Here is a 24,130-nt window from a genome sequence, read left to right as displayed (position 1 = left end):
CACACACACACACACACACACACGCAGGTTGCCAGTACTGACATGCATGGGTGCATTGCTTCACAGGTGTGTAGTTGACTATGCCAGAAGGGTGTACAAGGCTAGTAAAGGGTATACCATGGCATCAGGCCACATGAAAGTGGTCTGCAGTGTGGCTCAGGGGTATAGTGTCTGGATTGGCCCACACAGGCAGGTATTGTATTCACCATCCAGTCATCGGGGTTACTATTGTGGGTGGCCAGTGCTGTGCAATGCTTGCCATGTATGTGTTCTATAGTCCATGACATGGATGGTGTCTGGGATGTGCACATATCCCACATGCATGTTCTGTTACATGTGGCAGTGTACCTGGGGTGTCTGGGGCATGTTGTGTACACAGTTTGTTATCATCAGATATGCCATTCCTGGCCTCATGTGGTCGGAACTGGCAATGGGTACCCGGTTGACCCTGCACCTAAAGTGACACCATGATACAGGTATTCCCTGGTGTCAGTATCATCTGTCTATACAGGGCATGTGTATAAGGCATGGTATGTCCTTTGTGGGTTACATTTGCTGGCACTACAGTTGTTGCAGGCATCCAGTGGGGAACATATTGAAGGAGCACTGTATGCAATTATGTGCCTATTGTATTGATGGGACAGTGTGCCATGCCACATGTAGTCCATTGCAATCACACCATGGTTACTATCTGGGGGAAATATGCAGGGAACTACCAACATAGTGGTTGTTGCCTAGCCAATTGAGTTTGTGTATGAGACATGGGTTGAGATTGCTCTCTGGGTAATACAAGGGTTGCCTAAATTGTTCGCCAGGCCTTGATGTCACATGTAGGGGTATGGATTGTTAACCCCAGCCTCTCTGCTGTTTGACAACTGCTATCCTTGTAAGGTGGACATTGTGACATATAATAATCCCACCATATAAGAAATTTGCAAAACCCGCTCCACAATGGGTCCAGTTGTTACACACTCTCAGCCACCTCCACACAGGATACAAATGACAAATACCCACACACACACACACACACACACACACACACACACACACGCACACACACGCACACACACACACACACACACACACACACACACACACACACACACACACACACACACACACACACCAAGTCTCACAGTTGCTATGTCTGGAAGAGATTACTGGACTACTCCTTCCCCAAAGGTGTATTTCAAAGTGAATGACATCAGTAGGCTTGCCAAAGAAGGGCAATTGAGGTTTTATTGACTCTGAATGGCCTCAAAAGCATTGCTCCCTACACAGACAAACAAACATCCACACTTGACATGTCAGGGAATAGGACTCCTACCTAACGAGTATATCATACTAAAGCATTACACAGTTATAGGATGCACCATGCAAGGGTGTCATGATTGATGTAGCATGACATTGGCTTTGGAGATGTGTGTTATGGAGGTTTCCTTACTGGGGTGTGGGGAGGGATGTTGATGTTAAGGGTGATTAGCTCATGGGCATACCTGACCACTGATGGGGTGACCATAGGTGTGGAGCATTGATTTTCCATGTTGGTAATGACCAGGTCTAGGATATTTGAGCCCCTGGTGGGACTGTGGGTTACTTGATCCAGGGCAATGGGAATTATGACTTCCAAGAACTGTTGGACACACGTGTTGGTACACAAGTAGTTTTCGCAGTTAATGGCAGGGTAGTGTAACTCATCCAGTATTAGGGTGTTTGCTTGTATAATAATATTTCACAATATGTTTCAAAAGCTGTAGTGGGTATCATGGGGGATCTGTAGCAAGCTGTACAAGTTGGAATGCAGTCTAACCTACTGTTAGTTGCACCGGGGGTATTTCAGACACATTCTGTTGGGCAAGTAACCTGGTGGTGTGAATATCCTTGGTGGTTATGGACACTCCTCCAACTTTATTGTTTTGGTCCTGGATTGGTGCCAACAGGTGTGGTAAGAGCTGTACCTGGTATTGCAGGGGTGCTCTCTGGTGGCTTGGATCAGGTCTCTGTTACTGCACATTTATCAATGTTCTCCATTTGTATGTGTGTTTAGTGACTGTGAATGGCCAAAAAACATTGCTCCCTCCACAGTTGCCATGTCTGGGAATAGAACTCCTACTTAATTAGTATATCACACTACAACATTACACAGTTACAGGACACACCACAGAGATTACTAGGCTCTATCTTCCCCAAAGGTGTATTTCAAATTGAATGACATCAGCAGGCTTGCCAAAGAAGGGCAATGGAGGTTGTAGTGACTGTGAATGGCCTTAAAAGCATTGCTCCCCTACACAGACAAACAAACATCAACATTCACACTTGCCATGGCTGGGAACAGAACTCCTTACTAACTAGTTTATCACGCTACACAGTTAGAGAGTGTGCCATGGAGATTTCCAGGGTAGCTTTTCCCTAAAGGTGTATTTCAAAGTGTATGACATCAGCAGGCATGCCAAAGTAGGGCATTTGAAATTGTAGTGTGCGATTGGCCTAAAAAGCATTGATTCCTACACAGAGAAATACACACATACTTAACCCATTTGGGATAAGAACTCCAATCTAACTAGTACATCACACCATAATATTATGCAGGTATAGGATGTGCCACAGAAAATATTGGGTTAATACTGCCCCAAAGGTATATTTCAAGGTGAAGACATCAGCAGGTTTGCCACAGTAGGACAATGAGAAGTGCAGTGTGTGTGCATGGGCCATAACCCATTTATCTAGAGGCAGACACACAACACTCAGGCACACACACATTTATATTCCCCAGGTGTGTGTATACAACTGCCAGATGACTACTGACTTGTACAGTCATGTTACACAGTTAGCACAAGCACCACAGATGCTATAGTGCTGAGGGATACCAGAGGCAATTGCACATCATGTGTTTTTTGCCAATTGGATGTGTGTCGGGTGGACAGGCCTCATGATGGAAGCCTCTTTGTCACTGTCACTCTCTTCCACACATCTATGTATGTGTATTTTTGGCCAATTATTGTGTGTTGTCTGTGGATATATGTGTGTATTCCTATCCAATATGTGTGCAAAGCATGACTGGTGTGTACTGAGGAGTATATGCACTAACATCTGCGACTGTCAGATATGTATGGTCCACTGTTGTTGCCAGACATGGGCTTCATTGTGGGGGCATGCCCAGTATGACCTTCTGTATTGAATGTGTGAATCCATTCCAGGTAGATTATACACCAGTGCAGACTTTTGTGTTCTACACCTACAGCTAACAAACTGTTTCTGCAAGATATCTGTAGATTGGTTGACAATATGGGGTCCAAATGGGCAAAGGATAGTGGGTTACTGTAGGTAATTGTGTCTGTGCTGCTTCAGCTACATGGTCCTGTTGTTAGCAGAGATATTCAGACATATGCACTGTTATACACTGTGATGTTTTATGTCATCAAGTACTGTCAGGTATACATATTTGCTTGCAGTGATGTCCTGGGGAACAAAGGGTGAATGCAGCTGTGTCCAGTATTGTAGTCAGCAGCCTACATATTCTTGCACAATCATGCCATTTTGGAGATGAAGCTGCAGACACTTGCTGCTGGGTCTGTGTAAATGGTTCAGCACCTTGGTACAGTGGTGGCCGAGGATCCCCTGCTTGTACATCCATCGATGTGACAGTATAGCCATATCATGCTGTGGCCATACCTCACAGCTGTACAAATTTACACAGGTTACCCAGAGGCAGGGGTCATAATTATGGACATTACCCCTTCACATTGTGGTTTACAAGCAGGTTTGTAGCCACCCATTCTTGTGTTTGCATTCAGGGATAGTATGTGCCCATGGCTGAGTTTCGGACTTCGCACACTCCATGCCCCCCCCCCCCATTATTCTATCCTCTTCCATACATTATGCAAACATTATCTGATATGTTCCCTGTAGTTATCACCTCATCCCAGCAGTACTTTGGTGTTGGTCCACAGTTCATGCAGTAGGACATGGTGGATATGTTACTGTGACTTGTCCACATGGCCTTGCATTTGGGTTCTGTGGACTGTGTTATGTTGTTATTTGGGAGTCCATGACATAACATACATTGGCAGTACGAGTGAGATACAGGCCTTTGGCAGAGGACTGCAGGCCATTTGGTAGTGATGCAGGCCAGCTGTAGCAAGCCATGGCATTCTGTCACTCCTACAGTCCCAGACTGCAATACACTATATTCCCCTGGGGTGATAGAGTAGGTGTACAAGGTGTTCATGCCAATTCTTTCTGTCAGTATTGATCCAGTTGTGTGGATGCTGGTAGAGTGCTGCTTACAGCCAGGGACACACCTGCATGGGACACCTGCTCTGCATGCTGCATTCTTTCACTATTGCCATACACAGGTGGGGATCATATTGCACTCATTCCCAACAGCAGGAATAAGACCAGAGAGATACCTGTGGATGGTGGTGGGGTGAGCTGGGTGCATGTGTGCTATGGACACTACTTGCATCTGACTTACAGATATGCATGGGGCATTCCACCTGTGCTGGCTTGTGCAGGGACATTAGCTGTTTCTCAATACTTCATTCTTATGACCTTTGTGGTCTTCCAGTGTTTGGCTAGACAACATTGGTATTCCCTACTACAAGCCCAAATAATGTACTACAAACCTGTATGTACAATTCAAAGGGTGTGTCCATTTGACTGTTACATATTATACACTGTCTGTCTGGGGTACTTCCCCCTTTGTACTGCTTGTATATCTGGGCCAACTTTCATGCCATGTTCATCTTTCAGATGGTGACACATATTACTTCCAAACATTTACTATGGCTTACTGCTGGACTGTGTTTTGCTGGGAAGCATTGTGTTTGGCACTGCAGTTGTGAGAACTTGGCCCAGTCATCAGCAGAACTGGGCAATGGCCACTATGACAAACCTCACCATGCACATATACTGACCACTCTCACACAATATACAACACACACCAAACTAACACACACAGACATGCATATTGTACACATGCTACAATCTATCTTGCTACCTTGGCCAGCTCAGGTAATCTGTGTACCACTGTTATTATACCTACACATACATGTTACTACATTTCTACATAGGACTAGGGGGCACACCTGACTGTTACTACATTTCTACATAGGAATGGGGGGCACACCTGACTGTTTCTACATTTCTACATAGGATTGGGGGGCACAACTGACTGTTACTACATTTCTACATAGGATTGGGGGGCACACCTGACTTACTACATTTCTACATAGGATTGGGGGGCAAACCTGACACTTGTACACATTTGCTATGACTGTACTGGTATTTCAGGTACTCCATTTCATTCTGTATTCTAACCTATCATGCTGACTAGAAGCATATCAGTGTACTACAGGTCTTAGGTTTGATTGACCTACATTTCAGTTTCTGAATTCTTACCCTTCAGAACTAACATCCCACTGCCTAACCTGTTGTAGTCTGTCTGTGTAGGTCTGGGGGAAGTTCTCCATAGCCATCAATCAGAGGCCTTAGCACAGCCTTTGGTTGTGTTTTTCTACACCTGTCCTGCTGGCTGAGACTGTTGGGTTTATGAGCCTACCTGACTGGCATGTGTGGATCCTACGGACACACATGTGGTCCAGCACATTTCCTGCAGTGAGTATTTTCACCTTGTCTAGTACTGGCTACTACGGTGACAGCAGTATTTGTTACAGATCTCATGCTGCCACTATAGGTGTCTACTATCTGCTGGCATCCCATTCAGCCACCTGATTCCCTTGCATGCTCACATCCATACCATAGGTACAAGTAACAACACATACTACATTCGGCAATTGGTGTGGCTGTGCCAGTATTGAGGATGGTACTGGAGGGCTGACTAATTCAGATGCACATAGTACACTCCCTATACATAGTTAAGCACAGCTAGTGTCATGTTTGGTATCCCTTTTACTGTATGTGTGAGTCAGAGAGAGGTGTCATTCCCTGGGTCCCTACCGTGTCAGTGTATGTGCTATCCGTTGCCTCTTTGCCAAGGCCTGGGCATACCGGGCATGCCTCCTTCTGCCTACTGGGGCAAGCTCAGTTTGTCCTTCCTCCAAGTCACTCTGTACCTGTGCAGGCCTTGGCAGTGGTGGGGGGCTGTGTGGCCCTTCTCCATGCTGTTCCTGCTGCAGCTGTTTCCACAGGATTATATTGTGTAGCATTGCACATGTGATGACAATTTGGGTATATGTAGCTGGTGAGTACTGCAAGGCTCCACCGGATGTGTCCAGGCACTGGAACTGTGACTTGAGCATCTCAAACACATGCTCTATTATGATTCTGGTCTGTGTGTGTGCCTCATTATGGAGTTCTTGTTCAGGTGTGTATGCATTTCTAATGGGTGTCATCAGCCACAGCTTCAGTGCATAACCAGCATCCCCCACTAGGTGATAGGTGACAGGGAAGGGATGTCCCCATTGGCAAATCCCTGGTATAGCTGCATCAGATGCCAGATTTGGGAGTCATGATAGCTTCCAGGGCAGCCAGCACACACATTCATTATAATGCCCTGGGCTTCACACATGACCTGGCAGTTGATGGAGGGGAAGCCTTTGCAGTTGATATAGACCTTACTCCACTCACTGGGTGGTGCTTTGATGCATATGTGCGTACAGTCTATATCACCCACTACCTCAGGGTATTCTGCTATTTGGTGGACAGATACATATTGCTGGCCAAACCTCACGGGTGTTGGGGAAATATACATGCTCACCGGCATGTGGTGACATGTCATCCAGGAACTGGTGGAGTACCCTGGATGCTGATGCCTGTGAGATCTCTATGATATCCCCAGTTGGCCTTTGGAAGGTACCTGTGGCTAGTATTCATTGGCCTACACATACCTTGTTATCCACTGGGATGGGTTCCCCTTTATTAGCTGTGTGTGTGAGGTGTGGCCGGCACAGCTCAACAATTTGCTGTAAGAGGTCCCTGTCTACCTTATAGCACTCCACTATCTCCAGCTCAGGTAGCCCCTGCTAGGTTACCCTGGGTCTGTACACTCTTCTCCTTCTCCTCACTGTGGGTTGGTCATCAACATTCGCATCCTCACCACCCTCAGCCTCTTCCACATGTTGATGTATGACAGCTGCTGCAGCCTTTATCATTTCTTCACTTTTGTTTGGTAAAATTTCCCCAACTGTGTACACCGGTGGTGTAGAGTATGTGGGAAAAATCAGAGGGTAAGGTGTTTGCATAGTTTATAGTGGTGTGCTGGACTGGGCTGGTTGGCTGCCTGTGTAATTGGCTGATTCTGATACTTATTACCTGCCAGCTATGCTAGCTCTCCTTGATTACCTTCCTACTGCTGTTTTCCCTTCCTACTGCCATCCTATTTAAGCACAGGGATGCGCCACGCAAACACAGTGCACATATGTGCACAGAGCTGCTATTTCCTGTTTTTTTTTTTTTTCTTTAAAACCCAGTGCATGGCACGCACACCCGCTTAGGCAATGTAAAGAGTAGTAGGCAGCCTCAGACACACCCCCTTGCTTAGCTCTGCTAAGCTAAGGGCAAACCCAAGCCGCAGGGTTCCAATAAGCCTACAGTATGCCTGACACACCCCCCCCATGATGTCAGCTAACTGTTAGGCTTCCACCATGGTATTCTTGCTCTTACATGGTTGGGTGCTGGCGAGCATCGAAGAGAAATCTGGGATTCAGTATCATTCCTCCTCATTTGCATAGGATTGTCTGCTAGTGCATAGTTACAAGTCCCACACTGAGCCTTCCCCCTTAGCAACCACTATTCACTGGCCATGTTGTCTTCTGTCTGCCATTGAGTATAATGGAAAAATAGTGATTTTGGATACAATTTCAGTTTTTTTTTTTTGGCCCGATCCCATTTGCGTGCCGCTGCCCTACACTTAAACAGCCAAAATCAGCTAAAAAAGAATAAAAGTTATTTTTTTATTTTGGCAACTGTTTTCCATGCCAATGGCCATATATTTGGCCATTGCCATGCTTTAAGCATACTATACACCCTTTATTTGGAGCTGTCATGGCTCCATTTTGTAGTTTGCAGAAACATACTCGGTTACTAACCGAGTACATTTCTGCACACTACACTAGTCCTGCATGGCCGGCTGACAGCTTCCTGGATCGCAAATTCACCTCATTTGCATGGTTTTCACCTGCAAATGGGATAATTTGCATACAGGAGCTGTGTCCGTGCAGGAATAGTGAATGAGCACTCGTGCACATCCATGGAGCTTATTCCTGGATCGCATGGCGGCCATATTGCCTCCAGCAGCTCCTGCACTATTCCTGCATGCCGTGCAGAGCTTGCTGAATCCGGGGATGGTGTTAATAACTCACTATGATAACACAATTATGGCCAAATCTCTGTGACATCACTTTCACCCATATATGTGTGTGTATATATATATATATATATATATATATATATATATATATATATATATATATATATATATATATATATATATATATATATATATATATATATATATATATATATATATATATATATATATAGATATGTACACACACACACACACACACACACACACACACACATATATATATATATATATATATATATATATATAGCATAAAGCAAAGAAATTTTAGGATTTTTAATGTGATGAAGCCTAAAAAGACATACATTTTTTAAGAGTCTGGTGGGGTTATAGCCAAAAAGGAAAACTCAGTGCAGCTATTAGAAAGGTTCTCTTTTTAATGAAGTTTTTGATTCACTACAATCCTCTCTTTTACGCATAACCTATTATTTATTTTCTAATTGAGTAGATTCTCCACTAATTTTTGTCTACATATAATTCTGCAAAATGTTTCAAAGAAGTGTTTTGCATGTCATTATCATAAGAATGTGACAAGCAATATTAACATTTTTAATTCATTTAGAATGGTCATTCCAGCTATTCTATATTGTCATTTATTGATGGTGTTCACCTCCAACAGTGCCCTTATATTTATTAAATAAATAAAACTGGGGTGTTGAGGGTAGACATAATGGTTCAGATGTTTCCCTCACAGACAAGATACAGAGTTTGTTTCTCACCTTTGGGAAGCATAGCTATGCTTAAAAAAACCCTGGAGTTGTTAGCCTAGCAATAACATATGATTTTAAACATTTAAATGTCCTTAAATTATTAAGTACTGTAATCCAAGTTTTTTACTCTGCCAATACATGCAATGCTACATTTTTAAGTTCAATTCCATAGGTCAGCATACATCATGTATGAACACACAGTTCTTGTATGATTTGTCAATTTTTACTTCAATTTTATTAAAGTACCTGTGTCTAAGAACTATACAAAGAAAATGCATAAATGAAAACAAGAAATAAGTAAAACAATAAATGCAACATATAAACAAAGCCATGTTAGGAAATAACCAGTAAAAAAGGATTAAGTCAAAGTACTTCTATGCTTCTGTGAGAATATTTAGAAGTATAAAAGTGCTTTGTATATCCAATACTCTGTCTTGTTACCTTTTTCATTCACAGATGTACATGATAACCCTTGGGTAAATTGACATCTACCTTTTCTGTCATCAGGATTTGCCTCAAAGGTAGTTAAGATAGTACTTTGTTTGACTTACAGTAGTAACCTATTCCATACTGGGAATATGTTGAGTTAGGATGCTATCCCTCCAGTGACTCTTGCTTGTTTGGTTGTATAGATTTACATCTCTAGTGTGAACGTCTGCAAAGTCACTGGATTTGCAAAGAAATAAAAAAGTCAGATAGGTGTGGATCTTACAAGACTCAAAAAGTGAGACATAGGTCACCTCGGATCAATAGTACGCTACTGAGTATAAGGAGAGCTATGCTAATCTACTGGGGTAGTTGAAGCCTTTAAGACTTTACATTTTTTTGTTCAAAAATCTTTGGGGCCATTCTATTTCAGTATTATGCTTGGATCTATACACACCAAAAGGGCATTTTATTCAACGAAATGGGAAGAGTACAGGAGTGTAGTGACTTTTTTGGATATTGGGGATATTATCTTGAAAATTAACTGTGCTAGATAGAAGGATTTCCTGACTATAATGGAAACATGATGTTCAAATAAGAGAGAGTTGTTCATGTAAGTACACAAGTCTCTTATGAACATGTCTGTCTGAAGATGAGTATTCTTTACAGTTTATGAAGTTGGAACAGTTATTATTATTATTATTATTTTTTTTGCCTAACACTATTAAGTTGCACTTTTTTTGCATTCAGTTTGAAAGTGTTTTAGTCGACCAGGTATGTGCATATTCCAGCTGCTGGAAAAATAGTATAAGTGGAAGAACAGGTAATATTGCCCAGCTTGCAGTCCAATAAACTCAGTTATCCACACTTCTGGGCTATTGGCTTGGAAGAATGCAAAATAAATATGAGGGAATATAGGGGTTAGCACTAAATCCTGTAGCATTCCAAATATCAAGAAAGGCAGGGATCAGAGCTGAATCCTGTAGTACTCCAAATAAAGGTCAAAAAAGATAGGGTCAGCACTGAATTGTATAGTATTCCACTAATTACAGTGTTACATTCAGAGAGAGCCAGCACTGACTTCTGTAGTATGCTACTAGCTCCAATGTTCCATTCAGAGAAGGCATCTGACATCTGTAGTATTCTACTAGTTACAATATTATATTCAGAGAGGGCCAGCACTGACTTCTGTAGTATTCTACTAGTTACAATGTTACATTCAGAAAGGGCCCGGCACTGAATCCTGCAGTATTCCAGTATGTACAACTGTCATAACTTGTGTTCTGTTGAATATTTGCATTCCAGCGAATAGCATAGGGGCATTATGTTAACTTTATCTAATTTTTCAATAATACCAGCACTGGCTTAACTTCCAAAAACCCTGGCCAAGATGAGGTGACCAGTGTGCCATATATAGCCACTGTCCGCACCCTCTGTAACCTTTTCAAACAAGCTTACTCAGTTCAGGAGATAGTGCTGGCTCTTCAAAGAAACAAATTGAGGGTGGTCTAGATAAGTTAAGTTGGCTGTGTCTACACTAATGAGTAGTGCAATGGCATGTTTTATGGCTTTGAATGTAAGGCTGGTGAGGCCAATGGGTTTGTATTTACCAAGGTCACAGAGAGGCCTCCCTTATGAAAGGGCATCACAGTATCTGTCATCCAGGCACCAGACACAAATCATGTGAATAGAATGAGGCTGGACATTTTTTATGCTGATAAGAGTGCAGCCTTGTGTTTTGTATGGTCTCATGGAACTATTAGCCTTTGATAGGGATTCTATGACTTGTTCCAAATAAGAAAGAGCTCAATTTTCAGGGATCAGACATCATGGAGGAAACAGTATCAAGTAGGAGAGGTAAAGTTAGCAGTAAATTTGTCTGCTGAGATATTCCCCCGAATTCAGCAAGCCCTGAACGGTGTGCAGGAACAGTGCAGGAGCTCCAGGAGGCAATATGCCTGCTGTGTGATCCAGGAATAAGCTGCAGGGACTTACATGAGCGCTCCTGCACTATTCCTGCACGGTCACTGCTCCTGTATGCAAATTGCCACATTTGTAGCTGAAAACTGTACAAATGAGGTGAATTTGTGATCCAGGAAGCTGGCAGCCAGCCATGCAGGACTAGTGTAATCTGCAGAAATGTACTAGGTTAGTAACCAATTACATTTCTGCAAATTACAAAATGGAGCCATAACAGCTCCAAATAAAGGATGTATATAACCTGTAAAGCATGCCAATGGCCAAATATATGGCCAGTGGCATGGGAAACAGTAAAAAAAAATAACTTTTATTTTTTTAGCCAATTTCGGCAGTTTAAGCATAAGGCAGTGGCGCACAAATGGGATCGGGCGAAAAATAAAAAAAAAAAAATAACCTGAAATAAGCGTTCCAACCAAAATCACTATTTTGCCATTATACTCAATGGCAGGCAGAAGACAATATGGCCAGTGAATAGTGGTTACTAAGGGGGGAGGCTCAGTATGGGACCTGTAACTATGCATTAGCAGGCAATCCTATGCAAATGAGGGGAATGATACTGAATCACAGATTTCCTCTCAATGCTAGACAGCACCCAACAGTGTAAGTGCAGGAATAGCTTGGTGCAAGCCTAGGAGTTAGCTCACATCATAGGGGGGTGTGTCAGGCATACTGTAAGCAGATTGGAGCCATGTGGCTTGGGTTTGCCCTTAGCGTAGCAGAGCTAAGCAAGGGGATGTGTCTGAGGCTGCCTAGCACTCTCTACATTGCCTAAGCGGGTGTGCGTGCTGAACACCGGGTTTTAAAGAAAAAAAAAAGTAAAACAGGAAATAGCAGCTCTGTGCACACTTGAGGACTGTGTTTGCATGGTGCGACCCTGGGCTTAAAACTGAAGGCAATGGGAAGGGAAAACTGTAGTTGGAAGGCAATCAAGGAGAACTAGCATAGGTGGCAGGTGAAATGTATCAGAATCAGCCAATTACACAGGCAACAGACCAGCCCAGCACACTACTATAAACTATGCAAACACCTTTCCCTCTGTTTTTTTCCCACATACTCTACACCACCGGTGTATACAAGCAGGAAAAGTTTAATAAACAAAAACAACAAAATGATAGGGGCTGCGGTAGCTATCATACATCAACATGTGGAAGAGGATGAGGGTGGTGAAGATGAGAATGCTGTCAACCAACCCACAGTGAGGCAATGGAGAAGAGTGTATAGACCCAGGGTAACCTACCAGGGGCTACATGAGCTGGAGATAGTGGAATGCTATAGGGTGGACAGGGACCTCCTACAGCAAATTGTTGTGCTGTGGCGGTCACACCTGACACACAGAACTAACAGAGGGAAACCCATCCCAGTGGATACCAAGGTATGTGTAGGCCTAAGAATACTAGCCACAGGTACCTTCCAAAGACAAACTCGGGATATCATGGGGATCTCACAGGCATCAGCATCCGGGGTACTCCACCATTTCCTGGATGCCATGTCAGCACATGCAGGTGAGCACGTATATTTCCCCAGCACCTGTTAGGCATTTGCCAGCAATATGTGTCTCTTCCACCAAATACAGAATACCCTGAGGTAGTGGGTGGTATAGAATGCATGCACATACACATCAAACCACCACCCGGTGAGCAGGCTAGGGTCTACATCAACCACAAGGGCTTCCCCTCCATCAACTGCCAGGTCATGTGCGATGCCCAGGGCATTATAATGAATGTGTGTGCTGGCTGCCCTGGAAGCTATCACAATTCCCACATCTGGCATCTGACACAGCTGTACTAGAGATTTGCCAATGGGGACATTCCTTACAGTCACCTAGTGGGGGATGCTGATCATGCACTGGAGCCGTGGCTGATGACACCCATCAGAAGTGCACACACACCAGAATAAGAACTCCACAATGAGGCACATGCACAAACCAGAATTATAGTAGAGTATTTGTTTGGGATGCTCAAATCATGGTTCCAGTGTCTGGACACATATGGTGGAGCCTTGCAGTACTCACCAGCTACATGTACTCAAATTGTCATTGTATGTGCCATGCTAAACAATATGATCCTGTGGAAACAGCTGCAGCAGGAACAGCACGGGGCAGGCCACACAGCCCCCCACCATTGCCAAGGCCTGCACAGGAACAGAGTGATTCATAGCAGGAAGATCCTGAGCTTGCCCCATTAGGCAGAAGGAGGCATGCCCAGTATGCTCTGGCCTTGGCAAAAAGGCAACGCAGCATAGCACATGCACAGACACAGTAGGGACCCAGGGAATGACACCTCTCTCTGACTCACACATACAGTAAAAGGGATGCCAAACATTACACTACCTGTGCTCAACCATTTATAGGGAGTGTACTATGTGCATCCGACATAGGCAGCCCTCCAGCACCATCCTCAATACTGGCACAGCCACAAGGTAAGTCACTCTTCTTACCAATTGCCGAATGGAGTAGTATGTGTTGTTACTTGTATCTACAGTATGGATGTGAGCATGCAAGGAAATCAGGTAGCTGAATGGGATGCCAGCAGATAGTAAACACCTTTAGTGGCAGCATGAGATTTGTAACAGATACTGGTGTCACCACAGTAGTAAGTACTACACATGGTGACAAAACCCACTGCAGGAAATGTGCTGGGCCACATGTGTGTCCATATGACACACACATGCCAGTCAGGGAGGTTCACATACCAAACAACAGTCTCAGCCAGCGGGACAGGTGTAGACAAGCACAGACAAATGATGTGCTAAGGCCTATGAATGATGGCAATGGGTAACCCCCCCCCCCATGCCTACACAGACAGACTACATCAGGTCAGGCAGTAGGATGTTCTGAAGGGTAAGAAGTCAGAAACTGATATGTAAGTCAATCAAACCTTAGACCTGTAGTACACTGATATGCCTCTAGTCAGCATGATAGGTTAGAATACAGAATGAAATGGAGTACCTGACATACCAGTACAGTCATAGCAAATGTGTACAAGTGTGAGGTGTGCCCCCCCAGTCCTATGTAGAAATGTAGTAAGAGTCAGGTATGCCCCCCAATCCTATGTAGAAATAGTCTGGTGTGCCCCCCCCAATCTAATGTAGACACATTGTAACAGTCTGGTGTGCCCCCCCAATCATATGTAGAAATGTAGAAACAGTCAGGTGTGCACCCCAATCCTATATAGAAATGTAGAAACAGTCAGCTGTGCCCCCCCAATCCTATGTAGAAATGTAGAAATAGTATGGTGTGGCTCCCCAATCCTATGTAGAAATGTAGTAACAGTCTGTTTTGCCCTCCCCCAATCTGATGTAAGACACATAGTAACAGTCAGGTGTGACCCCCCCCCCCAGTCCTGTGTAGAAATGTAGTAACAGTCAGGTGTGCCCCCCCCCAATCGGATGTAGAAATGTAGTAACATGTATGTGTAGGTATTTTAGTCTATTCACACCCACTACAATTCAGATGCCCTACTTAGGCAAGCCTACTGATGTCATTCACTTTGAAATACACATTTGGGGAAAGAGTAGCCCAGTAATGTCTGTGGTGTGTCCAATAACTGCATAAGGCTGTAGTGTGATGAACTAGTTAGGTTGGAGTTCCCAGACATGGCAACTGTGTGTGTGTTTGTCGGTGTAGAAAGCAATGCTTTTTAGGCTAGTCACACCCACTACAATTCAAATGCCCTACTTTGTCAAGCCTGCTAATAGGTTCATAGGTTCATACTAGGCTATCTGCCCTAGGGCATTTATAAGCCTAGCCAGAGTGTGTTTGGCTTTCGCCACCCATTTTAAATTAATTTTGCTATGCCCTTTTTCGAGGTTAGTATACTGTGCCTCTGTCTAACAGTGACACAGAAGTGATACCCAGGGTAAACCTACGATCCCCCATCCACTCATCAAGATTCCTCTTGAAGAGAGTCAATGATGGACTCTGCCTAACCTGGACTGGGATTTTATTCCAGAGTGAAGGGAGCCTCTGGGTTATGAATCTGTCCCTCCAGCATGTCCTATTTATTTCAGTGCTGAGGTTCAAGCCTCTCGAGCTGGCTCGATGGGATTTGATTTTCTGAGGTGCAGCATGTCCATTAATTCCGGGTTGGACATGGCTTTATACATCAGGCACAGATCGCCTCTGAGCAGGCAGTATGCCACTGAGTAGAGCTGGAGTTTCTTTAACTGGGCAGCATATGGCATCTGTTTGAGCCCTTTGATCCTCTTGTGAGGTACTTTTGGGGTCTTTCCAGTTGCTGCAGGTGTCTGGTAAGGTACATCCCAAAAGGGGCATTGTACTCAATTATGGGCCTGATGAGGGATGAGTAAAGAGGCACAATGACCTCCCCTGATCTAGATGTGAATCCCTTCATGATTAGGTGGGCTATATAAAATGTTTTTCTAACCACTTTGGACACGTGGTTGTCAAATGAGAGATTGCTATCAGCTTGGGTCCCCAAGTCCCTAATTACTTCTTCTGTACCTAATGGATTACCACCTATGTGGTAATTTGTGGGCACTTTGTTTTTGCCAAAGGGGATGAATATACACTTTTTGGCATTTAGCTTGAGGCCATGGCTCTGGCACCAGTTGTCTGTTTCTATGAGGCCCTTTTGGAGGATGCTTCTGTCAGCTGGAGAGTCGATTATAGTGCCCAGTTTGCAGTCATCTGTGAACTTGGTCAGCCACAGTCCTTCCATGTTGGCCTGTACCTCCGAGAAATATATACCGAACAGGAGAGGTCCCAGGACTGAGCCTTGTGGGACGCCACTTGTAACTGGTTTGGAGTCTGACAGGCTCCAGCAATTCTAACCATGTGGGTTCTGTCCTTGAGCCAGTTTGCAACCCATCTAGTGACATAGGGGTTTATATTTAAGCTGGTGAGCTTATTTATAATGCCCGAGTGGGTATTGTATCGAAGGCTTTTGCGAGGTCCAGGTAGGCTGTGTGGACCACCTTCCCCTCGTCAATGGCCTTGGTGACTGTTTCAAAGAAATTGACCAGGTTTAAGAGGCAGGATCTGCCCTTAACAAAGCCGAACTGGGTAGGATCCAGTGTCTGTAGGTCCCCAATATCTTTTTTTATGAGGTCCATGATGATCCTTTCCGTAGCTTTGCAGACCAAGCTAGTCAGGCTTATGGGGCGATAGTTTCCAGGATTCGTTGAGGCACCACCTTTGTGGAGAGGGACCACTGTTGCTGTACACCACTCTTTGGGTACATATCCTGTGGTAAGGCTGAGATTGAACAGTAGTTTTATGTTTGGGTTTAGCTCTTCTTGGAGTTCATGTAGGACGCAGCCCGGGACACTGTCTGGTCCCATTGATGCTGTGTTTTTTGCTTTGGAGAGGGCGGCTCTTAACTGAGCATCTGAGATGTCAGGGGGGCAGCACTCTGCTGGGATAGATATTTGCTCTTTTGGTGGGGGGGGGGAGTTTGCGCTGAACCTGTCAGCTAGGATGTTGGCAATGTCTGTAGGTTCAGTGTATTTTTTGTCATTTTGAACTAATTCTGAGCATATCTGGGAATTCCCACCCAGGTTCCTAGCATAACTAAAGAAAGCCTTGTGATTATCCTTAGTGTCCTGTGCAATTTTTCTTTTGAAGCTGGCCTTAGACGATTTTATGAGTGCCCGTAGTTTTATGCTAACACTGATCAGAGATGCCTTCCCTTTTTGGGATTTTGCTCTATCATGTAGTAGCTTCCTCCTTCTATTGTAATGTCATTCACTTTGAAATACACCTTTAGGGAAACAGTAGCCCAGTAATCTCTGTGGTGTGTCCTATAACTGTGGAATGCTGTAATGTGATAAGCTAGTTAGATAGGAGTTCTATACCCAGACATAGCAACTGTGTGTGTGTTTGTCTTTCTCTGTAGGGAGCAATGCTTCTTAGGCTAGTCACATTCACTACAATTCAAATGCCCTACTTTGGCAAGCCTGCTGATGTCATTCACTTTGAAATACACCTTTGGGGAAGAGGTAGTTAGTAATCTCTGTGGTTTGTCCTATAACTGTGTAATGCTGTAGTGTGATAAACTAGTTAGGTAGGAGTTCTATTCCCAGACATGGCAAGTGTTTGTCTCTGTAGGGAGCAATACTTTTGAGGCCATTCACAGTCAATGCAACTTCCATTGCCCTTCTTTGGCAAGCCTGCTGATGTCATTCCCAGTGAAAAACACCTTTGGGGAAGGAATAATCCAGTAATCTCTGTGGTGTATCCTATAGTAGTGTGATGTAGTAGTTCAGTAGGGGTTCTCTTCCCAGCTATGGCAAGTGTGTTCCACTGTGTAGGGTGCAATGCTTTTAAGGCCACTCACAGTTAATGCAACCTCCATTACCCTTCTTTGGCAAGCCTGCTGATGTCATTCCCAGTGAAATACACCTTTGGGAATGAGTAATCCAGTAATCTCCATGGTGCATTTTATAACTGCATAATGCTGTAGTGTGATAAACTAGTTAGGTAGGATTTCTCATCCTGGACATGGCAACTGTTTGTGTGTGTCTGTGTTTGTCATTTGTATCCTGTGTGGAGGTGGCGGTGAGTGTGTAACAACTGGACTCATTGTGGAGTGGGTATTGCAAATTTCTTATATAGTGGGCCTATTATATGTCACAATGTCCACCTTACAAGGATAACAGATGTCAAATAGCTGAGAGGCTGGGGTGTCAATCCATACCCCTACATGTAACATCAAGGCCTGGTGAACAAAGTAAGCAACCCTTATATTACCTAGAGGACACTTTCAACCCATATCTCATACACCAACACACTTTCCTAGGCAACATCTGCTTTGTTGGTAGTACCCTGCATATTGCCAACAGATAGTAACCATGGGCGCCAGAACCATAGAGCGAGGGGGAAGGGGTGCCCCCCCCCACACTTTTGAGGAAATGGTACATTCCCAAATTAATTCCATTTACCGGCTTTTTTAATTTAAACTTCTTTCAGCTGACATCATCAGGTTGATGCCGTTCGTTCCAGGAGCTGATGAGCAGAGCTGCCGTTCTTTCAGCTGACATCCATCATCAGGTTGATGCTGTTTGCTTCAGGAGCTGATGAGCAGACCTTTGTATCCAGGAACTTCCATTCATTTTGTATCTGGGACAGAGCAGAGCTGCCACAATATGGTGTGAGCACTGCTACTTGTAAGTTGTAAGTATTCCTAAGAGGTGCTAGAATACAGTTCATTCAAGGTAGGTGCATGTTTTCCAGCTCATTACTTACACATCGGTTATTGCTGTTCTGAAGAACACGCAATATTACATTTGGCAGTACTTGTGAAACCTTGTATGCGGGGAGAAGTGATAGAAGCCTGTTATAATGTTGTGCTGAAGAAATATTAAGGTCAGTGGGAACTATACTTAGCGGTTATTCAGGGTGTATGTTAAGAAATTCATGGGTGATATTCATGGTTTCACAGCTCTTATACAAGCAAGGATAATCAAAGAAAAACACTGTGCCTTTCTGTAAAAGGCTAAACGCCACTAAATGATGCTGACTATAAACAAGTTAAGAGCTGTGCAGAAACACACAACATAGGTTTGCCTATATGAAAGATCATAAACTGGATTCGAACTGGTGTGGTTATGTATGAAGTAAGCCAAATAAGTGTAGCATGACAATTGTTTTCAGCTATTTTTTTGTTGTTTTGATGATGCATGAGCCTGTGCAAGCCCAAATATGTCACTCACAATTATGTGAGGAAAAGGCAGTCAATGCAGCTGTCTGGAAGTGAATTTAAAAAGCTATAGGGTGTTTTATACTGAATTGAAGGGTGCCCTTATGTGGACACCCTGATTAGTTCTTTATAAGTTTGGAAATCTAGGACAGCTAGAAATGAGGAAGAGTGAAGATAAGGGACTCAGAAGGAAGACATCAAGAGGGCTGAGCTGGGGAACGTGAGAGAGGAAGGGTATTATATTTTTGGTAGGAGATAGACCCTCGTATTTTTCATTTTTTTATATAAGAGGAAAATTTGGAAAGGAAGAAGAGAAGAGAATGGAGGACAGAGATTTACGGAAAGGTTAAAGAGTAGAAGAAATTTAGAAGACAGATAGAAACACTGTGGTGGACTGACACCAGTGGGGACACAAGACATACAGATGACAGACAGACAGAAAAGAGGAAGGGACAGAAGGTGTGAATACAGGTCTTGTCTTTGTCCAGAAGGACTTCAGTTATTCCCCCTGCCTGGTGGGCATGCAGAGGGGAGCCCAGTGGTGTGGGGATGGAGGCCTCCTATGGCTCAGTGGTCAGCAAGTCTTGAACTTGCTGGGGGAGGTCTTGCATACGTTGTAAGTACCTTTCCTCCACCTCTTCAAATGCTGCCCCTATGAAAACCTAAATCTCATCATCTTGGTAACTTTCTAGACTGCCACACAGGGTGGGCCACAGGGTGAGAACCACCATCCTGACCTTGTGAAGATGTAACTGCTGTTGGCAATTTGTTAGCAAAAGCTCTTTGATGCATTGCTGTTATTGTGTTCCTGGCTCGGCCACCTCTCTTTAACAAGATAGCTGGATCAAATAAGCACTCTTTAATGCTCATATATTTAAAAAAAAAAAGACGACTGTATTGGCAGTTCATCTAAATGGAATGGAACAAAGGCCCAACCTATCAGTATGAAACTTGGATGATACAATTTTTTTTTCAGTTTTAATCCCAAGTTCAGATGTTATGCCTGGAGCTAAGATTTCAAGGATAGTTCAATGTCAGGGCTAACAAGCAGGCAAGGACAAATGAAGACATAGAGCTCGCGGCCGTAAAAATCCTATCACTGTATCCGGCTACTGAAGTTTTACTTAGAGCTAGGCCCCAGTGGTGCCAAAGCCATTTAAGGTTTTCTTTGTTGACAGACAAGTTGGAAGATGTCAGTAAGAAATTGTTACATTCGCTAAACCTATGAAAAAAATGTTCTGTTTACTTTTTGCCCAGCTTAGAGGACAATATTCAGAATGTCCTTGTATAGCAAACAGATCTCTATGCTAGAATAATGTTAGACATGACCATAAACCCTGTACCTTGAGTACAGGTAACAGCCTAAAGTCCCTACCCACCACCACTTGCAAAAGATTTCCAGATTTATGCCTCATTTGTTCTGTTCCTCATAAAATCCGTGGTTTTCAGCATTTTTGTGGCAAATCAGTGAAGGATTGAATTCACTAAATAATGACAGGCATTTGAATTTCAGACTTCATATTCTTCAGAAAATAAATGGTAACACAAAACCTTTTATTCTAGCAATTTTCTAAGTTTATAAGATCAGTATTTGACATTTGTCCATATATTTGGGGCTATATTCCCCCATTATTGGCTTTGTCCAGGTTTTTTGTGCTAAGAGGTTGAGAGCTATGGTGAGAAGTGAGAACTGAATTCAATAAATTATAGCGTTTTAAGTTTCAGTCTTCCTCTCTTTTAGGAAACTGCTGATTAGGCATACTGGTATGTTGATTTGACTGTAGTGCACAGGGTCCTGTGTTCAAGACTTGACAGTGAAACACATGGTGGTAACACAACATATTATTCTAGCAACTTTTCAAAATTATGTAAGCAATGTTTAAAATGTGTCCCTGGATTTTGGGCTTTTGTCCCCCACAATACATTTTGGCTTTTTCCAGATTTCTTGTGCTGCAAAGCTGAGAGATTTAGTTGAATGTCAAGTGGATTTTACAAGGAGCTGAGAGCTTCAGTGGAAGAGAAGTTCAGTGCTACGTATGCCAAGCTTTTTGCATTGTTATAGCACAACAGTTAGTATACTTGCTTTTGATGCAGAAGGCTGTGGCTTCTCCTTCCACAGTATGCAGATAGATCACTAATACTGTAATGTGTTGTACTTTAAAGGCTTTAAATGCTGCATTCCTATGAATGTCCTCCTTTGGGGGAGTTATCTAGTAACTATGTTTCTGTTGTCAGTTTGCCATCCATTTTCCATTGCAAAATTACTAGCGTGTCATTTTTTTTAATGTAGCATAGGCAATTTATTCTTCAAGGGCAACAGGCACTTAATTTGTAGATGAAACAATGAAATATAAAGTTGTTTGCTAGCAGCAACCTCTTCATTAGTTACAGATCCCTTTAATGTGGAATTATTTAGATGACTTTTGCAGAGATTTTGCATATTTACTAATATTGGTGGAGTGTAATGACAAAAGTTTGAGTGGCATTTTATGGTTGAAATTCTCTGAAATGGGTAGTTTTGTCATTATTGGTTTATACATTTTGTCTCATTGTTTACTAGAAGACTGTTCAAAACTACAAATGTAAAACGCATTCTAACAACTGTAATTTAATACAATCATGAAGATGAATCAAAGAATGAATACATGTATGCATGGCCCTAAAATGTGTTTGAAAACAGCCCAGAGGAAAGTCTGAAAGGCTCAAATTCATGGGCAAATGTAAGCTTTACTCTTGTTACCAAAGTAATGGATGAAGGTAAAACAATTCATACCACATTTCCTTGACCTGACTAAGCCTTTTGACACAATCTCCTACTCGGGTGTAGCACAAAAGATGAATAATGTAGGAGCAAACACTTGCTGGATTGCCAACTTGCCCACAGGATGCAAGAGATCAAAACAGAGGAAGGGACCAGTCACCAATGGAGTCCCACAGGGTTCAGTGCTGAGACTTTGTTTGGCATATACATTTCAAAAGTAAAAGGAAATACCAAAGGGCTTTGGCCGGCTAAGTTTGAGATGACTGCAAGCTAGGAGCATTTACTGAATCCCTAAATGACTTAACCATCATGCAGGAAGGTTTGTCCCAAATAATAACTGGTGTCAAAATCAAGACAATGCCCTCTGAGAACTAACCCAGTTATTTGGCGTTTGGGAACTTGTGTGTACAGTGACCTAACTTTTGACTAACATGTTCCCAGAGTCATAAGAAAACCTTTCTATATTGCACAGCTTATAAACTAATTGATGGTGACTAGATCTAAAGATATTGTCCCCCTCTACAAATCTCTCATTAGGTCAATCATTTTGTATAATGCCCACTTTGGCATGTATATGTCCATCCCCATGCAACAATTGGAACACCTTCAGAGATACTAAAAGGATACCAGTCCTAAGCAATAGGTAATGCATGGACCACCTCAAAGATTATGATATTCAGTATCCTACAGAGTGCTTAGAGGTGACATGTCCTGCATACAAGGCATCCTCCAACATAATACAAATGGACCTACTGAACATCAGCAAGTCAAATGGCATCAAGAATACTCAGTCCAGGTATCTAAACTGAATGTTGTGGAGAGATGGATATATATCACAGAGGCTACCACTGTTCCAGACAGACTCTCCTTAAAATAAAATAAAGTGCATCTGTCCATCTTCAAATGCAACTTGGATCTAAGGATGGGTAATAGAAAATCTACTCCAGGATTGCCCCTCATGCCACTAATGGACACAGACAGTTCTTAAATGCTGCATCCCTTACATGAGTCCCTTGAAATTTTCTATGGTATGATCACAGTTATTCTCACTAGGGCTAATATACAATTATCAGCCATAATAATAATAAGAAAATGTTATTTCAAGCACCAAAAGGGAATTGGCTAAGCTTAAAATGTCCTCCAAGTGAACCTATATTGTGGTAGTAAATAGTTAAAAAAATTGCCCTTTTTAGATCACTAAGTGCCCTTCTCACTTTCTGCCCCCACCCAGTCTTCAACAGCTTTTGGTGTGATTGCAGTGGATTACAGAGGGCATGACACCCTGTCCCATAACTACAATAGGCACATAATTGCAGACAGTGCACCTTCACTATGTTCCCTACTGGATGCCTGCAACAACTATGGGGCCATCAAATGTGACCCACAAAGGACATACCATGCCTTAAACACATGCCCTGTATGGACAGATGCCACTGACACCAGGGAATACCTGCATTATCAATGTAGGTGCAGGGTCAACCTGCTGTCCATTACTAGTTCCCACCACATAAGGCCAGGACTGGCACATCTGATGATAACAATCTGTCTACACAACATGGACCAGACACCCCAGGTACAGTTCCACATTTCACTGAACATGCATGTGGGATGTGTGCACATCCCAGACATCGTCCATGTCATGGACTATAGAACACATACATGGCAAGCATTGCACAGCACTGGCCATGCAAGATAGTAACCCAAGTGACTGGATGGTGACTGCAATACCCACCTGTGTGGGCCAGACCAGATACTACACCCCTGAGCCACACTGCAGACCATTACCATGTGACCACTACACACCCGTGAAGCAATGCACCCATGCATGTCAGTACTGGCACCCTGTATCTGTGTGTGTGCAGTATGATGTTTTCGACCACATTCACACTTGCTACAACTCCCATTGGCCTACTGAAGCATGCTGTCTGATGTCAGACACCTTCACATACCCTTGCAAATATAACATCTGGATAACCCCTGTGGTGCATGTGATACCTGCGCATTACTGTATTGTGGTAAAGTAGCTAGTTAGGAAGTCTATTCCTGACCCTGCCAAATGTGTCAATGTGTGTGAGTGCCTGAGATAGTGTGGCTGTGTTGACATTGACACCTGTTCATGTGGACAGGCATGTATACTACACCTACCGTATCGCTACTATAACACTGTTGTGGATGTCACTCACCATCAGATATACCTTTGGACAACTCCCCAAAATGTAAGTTATGTGGCGCATGTAGTGACTGCATAGACATGTGATAGCAATACATA

This window comes from Protopterus annectens, chromosome 3.part1 (assembly GCF_019279795.1).
Source record: "Protopterus annectens isolate FY-2018-M chromosome 3.part1, PAN1.0, whole genome shotgun sequence".
NCBI lineage: Eukaryota > Metazoa > Chordata > Ceratodontiformes > Protopteridae > Protopterus > Protopterus annectens.
Note: the sequence above shows the minus strand (reverse complement) of the source record.